This window comes from Pipistrellus kuhlii, unplaced genomic scaffold, assembly GCF_014108245.1.
Source record: "Pipistrellus kuhlii isolate mPipKuh1 unplaced genomic scaffold, mPipKuh1.p scaffold_m20_p_78, whole genome shotgun sequence".
In the NCBI taxonomy this organism is placed as follows: Eukaryota; Metazoa; Chordata; class Mammalia; order Chiroptera; family Vespertilionidae; genus Pipistrellus; species Pipistrellus kuhlii.
Genome location: NW_023425582.1, coordinates 91,991 through 98,477, shown reverse-complemented (window position 1 = coordinate 98,477; position 6,487 = coordinate 91,991). Strand labels below are relative to the sequence as shown.

The 6,487-nt window shown below is 51.1% G+C and overlaps 1 long non-coding RNA gene across 1 annotated transcript; it reads right to left on the bottom strand.

The window, feature by feature from the left end:
* Positions 1-5,168: 5,168 nt before the first annotated feature.
* LOC123651733 lies at positions 5,169-5,761 on the bottom strand. Its single transcript, XR_006740607.1, has 2 exons — positions 5,705-5,761; positions 5,169-5,628 (listed from the first exon to the last, which is right to left on the bottom strand). It is a non-coding gene; the product is annotated as an uncharacterized LOC123651733 (long non-coding RNA).
* Between the last annotated feature and the right edge of the window lie 726 nt (positions 5,762-6,487).

The following is a 6,487-nucleotide window of genomic DNA, read 5'->3' as shown; positions in this document are numbered from 1 at the left end:
TTGCACACCCCCTACTGGGGATATGCCCGCAACCAAGGTACATGCCCTTGACTGGAATCGAACCCGGGTCCCTTTAGTCCCCAAGCCGACGCTCTATCCATTGAGCTAAACCGGTCCCGGCGCATTTCCATTTTTATCCAGTTCAAACGTTTATAATCATCTTCTTGGCCCCATTGGCTATTAGAAGCACATGGTGCTGGCCAGTGTGGCTCAGTGGCTGAGCATCGACCTATGAACCAGGAGGTCAGGGCACATCCCCCGGTTACAGGCTCGATCCTGGGAGGGAGCATGCAGGAGGCAGCCGATCGATGATTTTCATCATTGATGTTTCTATCTCTCCCTCTCCCTCTCCCTTCCTCTTTGAAATCAATAAAAACGTATTTTTTAAAAGTACATATTTGCAGATTCCCCCCCCCCCCGAGATTTTGGTGTTATTGATTTTCTAATTTAATTTATTATGGTCAGTGGGAACACCTGGAATTATGCTTTTAAATTTATTAGGGTATGTTCTATGTTCCAGAAAATGGTCTATTTTGGTGAATGTTCCTGGGCACTTGAAAATAACAGGTGTTCTACTGTTTTTGACCAAGTAGTAGCCTATAAGTCTCAGTCAGCTTGAGCTGATTGGTGATGTTTTTCAGTTCTCATACATCCTTGCTGATTTTTGCTCTGTTTGTCCTGGCCATTACCAAGAGTGGTCTTGAGGTCTTTAAGCAGAATTGCTGATTTATCTCTTAAATTCTATCAGATTGTTTACAGCTTTTAATGCTTAATGTGGCAAAGTACTTGCAGCATAACATGTATCGTGTACACATTGGCAGGTATGCAATTCGGCGGCATTAAGTGCGTTCCCAGTATTATCCAGCCATCAGCCCACCACCACTTCCAGAACTCTTGTGTTATCCCAAGCAGAACCCCACAGCCACCAGCAAGCCCTCTCCTCCCCACAGTCCCCACGACCTCTATCCCACTTCCTACATAATGGCCCATTCTGGGTGCCTCCCATGTACGGAGTCATGAAATGTCTGTCATTTTGTATCTGGCTAATTTCACTGCCCGCACTGCTTCCCAGGCCCATCGAGTTTTGTAGCAGATGCTCGCTCTTCAGGAAGAATGCCTTTTCAGTGCAGCTTATGCTCCTTGTTACAGAATCTCTTGGCCTGTTCCCCGTACCTGGGCTGCTTCCACCATTAGCTAATGTGAAGGATGCTGCTGTGGGCACTGGTAGACAAGCACTTGTTGGATTTCCTGCTTTCAACTCTTTAAAACACCTGGTGACTCAGGTTCAGTTTCTGAGGAGCCGCCAAGGTGTCTGCCATGGCGACTGCCCGTTCACCTTCCCCGTGGCCTCTCCGCCTCTGGTTCCTTCCTGTTGTTTTTAAGTCACCCTCCAGGGTCCTGGGCAGTGTCTGTGGCTTTGATGTGCATTCCCCTAAGGAGCGGCGCTGTTGAGCCTCTTTTCAGGAGCTCTCTGACCATTTATATGTCTTCTCTGGAGAAATGTCCAGCTGGGTCTCTTGCCCATGTTTGAACTGGGTTCGTCTATGTTGCTGAGCGTAGGGGCTCAATTTGTCCCAGGTACCAATCCTCGATCAGATACACGACATGCAAGTATCTCCTCCGATGCTAGCGTCCCCTCCTCGCTCGACAGTATCCGTGTTGCATGGAAGCGTCACGTTGGGATGAAGTCCCGAGTGTGGTTTTCTGTGTGGCCTGTGCCTTGGGGGTCACTGCCAACTCCAGTGTGGTGACGACTTCCCCCTCCATTTTCTTGTAAATTTTATCGTTTTAGCTTCAAGTGTAGGTGTTTGAACCATGTTGCGTTAGTTCTTTCTCTATTGTGTCAGAGAAGGGCTCTTCGGCTGGTGGGTACCCAGTTTTCCTGGCCTTTCCGCCTGGGATGGCCTTGGCGCCTTTGTCAAAAGACGACCGACCAGACACCGGCAGCTTATCCCTGGGCTGTCTGTCCCGTCCGCACCATTGGTCCGTGCGTCTGTCCTCACACCCAGCCGCTCTTCATTACTGTAGCTTTGCAGCCAGGAAACGTGTGTCCTCAGCTTCGTTCTTCTTCAGGGTTGTTTGGTTGCTCAGGGTCCTTCAGATTCCACATGGGCTTTAGGATGGACGTTTCCATTTCTGTAAAACAAAAACAGCAGACAAAACAGCCCCACTGCATATGGAGAGCAGTTGCGTTCCATCCGTGGGTCACTTGGGTGTTAGAAGTAGTAAGTCTTCCAAACCATGACCGTGGGCTCTCTCCCATGGTTCTAATTTCTGGTGATGACCTTTGTGTAGTTTTCAATGTGCAAATCTCTTGTCTCCTTGGCTAATCTCATTTCTAAGATTTTTTTAATGCATTTTCATTGATTCTAGAGAAGAAGAGAGAGGGAGTGAGAGATAGAAACACCAGTGATGAGAAAGAATCATTGATTGGCTGCCTCCTGACGCCCCCCACTGGGGATCGAAACTGCAACCTGGGCATGTGCCCTTGACTGGGAATTGAACCACGACTTCCTGGTTCATAGGTCAAGGCTCAACCACTGAGCCACACCAGCTGGGCTGTTTTTTATTCATCAATGAAACTGTTTAAATGTCCACATTGGATGTCCTGGCTGGTGTACAGAGAGGTGTGCTGAGCTGGCGTCTCACACCCTCGCTTCACTATCGGCTCAGTGTCCCTTTCGAGTAATCCTGTCAGCATTCCTTCATGGGTTCTGATGCTCTGCCGTAAGGGTCAGAGTTTGTCATGTATTCTGGGTGAGTTTTGTTTTTGTGTTGATTGTCCTTCCCCTAAAGCCTGCTGTAGTGCTAATAGGACCCTTCTGAGGGCCAGTGTTAGCATCTCACAGCCCGTAATCTCACTTCTAAACTGTGCTCTGCTTAAGGGGCTCTTGCCACCCTCTCGGAGGCTTCCCTCTGCAACACGTGTTGTCCTGTCATGTGGCCAGGCCACGGGTGAGTCAGGAGATGGAAACACGGGTGGACACGGCTGCGCTGGCCATTTCCATGCTTTTCCCTCCCTCCCCTCAGGCTTGCCGTCACTTATGGTTGAATCTTCAGGGGTTCCTACTGTGTCTCTCTAGAAGCCCCAGTCCATGAGAGAGACAGGGGCGCTAACAGTGTCTGGTGAGCTGAACAGTGGGTCTGACCAGTCGCCTTCGGGCCCGCGAGCTCCCGGGGGTAAGGCCTGTCTCCCTCCTCCAGTGGTGCCTGGTTCGGGCCCAATGGGCATGGTGCGGTCAGATACTTGTTAAACTACAATAGATGATACTGGGCAAAGAAGGGCGAATGAGAAAACACTGAGGAAAAAAAAGGATTTAACCTAAAATATGTGTAGGGAGTCTGAACGTGAGAGTGCTGTGAGAATAATACATCTTTTGGTGAAAACATGAGATTGATGGTGAAAACCCTGTGGACACATCAGGGCTCTGAAAGATTTAAGAGGAACGACTTGGCGGAGTAATATTAACTAATAAATACAGCTCTTGGCAGAGAGGACAAATCTGAGAGTGATATACGATTTAGTAAACAATAGAAATTGGCATGGATCTCCAAAAGAGAAAAAAACAATCTTTTTTTTTTTAATCTGGACTTTAAGTTTTGATAAGAAAAGCTGTACTAGCCTGGGCGGCGTAGCTCAGTGGTTGAGCATCAACCTCTGTGCCAGGAGATCACAGTTTGATTCCAGATCAGGGCACACGCCCAGGTTGCAGGCTCGATCCCCCATATGGGGTGTGCAGGAGGCAGCAGATCAGTGATTCTCTCTCATCACTGATGCTTCTCTCTCCCTCTCCCTTCCTCTCTGACATCAATAAAAACATGTTAAAAAGAAGAGAAGCTGCACTAGAGATGGGGTAGGAAGCAGGCGGTGAGGGGAGCTTGTCCTCCCTCTGAACACCTCTAGGGGGCGTAGGGAGTGGAGGCACCCATTGAAACAGCAGAGACACAGGAGCCGGGTAACAGGCCACAGGTCCAGGCAAGTGACACCTGTGCGGGTCATTGGTGCCCCGGGAGGGAGGGACGTTGCTCAGGATGCTGCTGACAACCCTTGGCAGATGGAGCGCTGATGGTTGCTCAGGCGCTGAGGCTGCAGCTCATCCGGAGGGTCTGGCTGCCACGTTGTTTTCTTTACTGGAATGCGGGAAGCGGGAAGGACCGCTTCCAAAGGACGTACCTTTCAGCAGGAGAAGATGAGTGTCCACCGGACATCGATCAGATGAGCACAGATCAGAGAAGCAGGAGGGCCGGCTACAACAGTCTCACTTCAGAACATCTGAAGCCATTTATTAGAAAACATTTCCAAAAAGTAGTTTTAATACTTGTCAGTGTTTGTTTTAAAGCACGAAAGGCCATAAACACGGAATAGTGCACACTGTCGCCATTTCTGAGTGTCCCTGGGTTACAGACATAGAATAAATGGGGTGCCGAGGGGGTGAGTGCTGGTGACACCAGTCATGGACTGAGAGGCCCCCTCCTGAGGAAGCTGGGAGACTTTGTCTATAAATGTAGGCACAGCCTCGTGGCCTGAACCTGAACTTTGTCTACAAATCAGCCCGTTAGCGTGATACCAAGCCTCTCAATGTGTCGCTTGTCCTACTGGATGAACTACCATCACGCCGGAGGGACACACATCGGCCTGGGCACCATACAGTCTGTGAGACAAGCACATTTAAGCTGCATAAGATCGCCAACTTCCATCGGGTGTGTGTGAGCCATGGCATGCGGCTGTTTCACACACCCTAACGACCAGAGGTAAAAATCAATGTCTACTCACCATGCCAGACTAGGGAACATCTGTGGTTCCACAGCCTAAGAAAGGTATACGCTGTGGCAGCTACACGTAGTCATTTTTCCGGACATGTCAGCTTTTCTTTTTTTCTTTTTTTTTTAATACATTTAAAAATATATATATTTTATTGATTTTTTTTTTTACAGAGAGGATGAGAGAGGGACAGAGAGCTAGAAACATCAATGAGAGAGAAACATCGATCAGCTGCCTCTTGCACACCTCCTACTGGGGATGTGCCTTCAACCAAGGTCCGTGCCCTTGACCGGAATCGAACCTGGGACCCTTCAGTCTGCAGACCGACGCTCTGTCCACTGAGCCAAACAGGTTAGGACTGGACATGTCAGCTTTTAAAGTCTTACTTTTTTAGATTTTTTAAAAATCATTTTGAACTAATAGCCACGTTCCGATGTAATCGTGAGGTAAATGCGTGCTCTTCTCCTTAAGGCTCCAGCTTCTCCACCGGACTGGGTCCCAGGCCCACAGATCCGCCCCCGCTCACCGTGGGCATGGGAGCCGGGCATGTGGGAAGCCCTGTGGCCTCCCTCCTCCTCCTTCACCAGGTCTGTGCTCCGGGGGCCACACCGGAGCCGTGCCTGGGGAAGTCCTTGGTCCACATGGATTCCTGTGTCCGTCAGTCCTGCTCCCCACCCAGAGGCTGCACCTGCTCCGCCTTCACCTTGGGACAGCGGGCAGGGCCGTGTGGCTGGACACACAGGCAGGGCGGCCTCTGTTGCATCAGAGCTTCCTTGTAAAACCTCCAACAATTCGGAAGTGCAGCTGACCCTCCGCTGACCCCGCTTCCTCCCTCAGAGACACCGGCAGCAGCAGTTTCTGGACATCTGCAAACGGAAACAGACTGGGTTTTCAGGAGCAGAGAGTGGAGCGTGTGTCACCAGTACCCGTGTGTGTGTCCACCTGGTGTCAGGAGAGCGATGGCAGGTGTGACTCTGCCTGCCTCTTCCGGAAGCTGCTCCCTGCCTCTGTCCTCACGCATTTACGCTGACAAATCCGGCCACCTGCCTGCTCTCCTCAGACCGCCTGCTGCCCCCGTGGCTGGGCCTGAGGAACTCACCGGCCCTGTGGGTCTGGGCACCAGCCCCCCAGCTGGCGATCTAGTACCAGCCCCCTCTGCTCCCCATCGGCTCTCCTCCTAGGGGCTCCCAGGACCTTGGGTCATGTCCAAAGCCGCTCGCATATCCCATGAGACCCAGCCATCTTGTTCTTGACCATTTCCTTTCCACTCGGCTCCCATCACCTCCCCCCTTCCTTTTTCTGCCAGAATCTTCAAACGCCCCGGGGACTCTGGGAATAAGGAATGGGGTGGCCACAAGTAGTTTTAAGGGACCCGATTTTCAGATGCTTAACTTTCCTAGAACTGATCTGCCCGGAAGACTCCTGGGTCTGGGCTCATGTGGCATTTGTCAATGGCCCTTCCCAAGTCATACTGCCTCACACTGCACTGAGTTCAGGTGTGACTCCCGGAGGACAGGTGTGATACCGGGAGGACAGCTGTGACACCCGGAGGACAGGTGTGACACCCGGAGGACAGGTATGACAGCCCAGAGGACAGGTGTGATACCCAGAGGACAGGTGTGACAGCCCAGAGGACAGGCATGACAGCCCAGAGGACAGGTGTGACACTGGAGGACAGGTGTGATACCGGGAGGACAGGTGTGACACCTGGAGGACAGGTGTGAT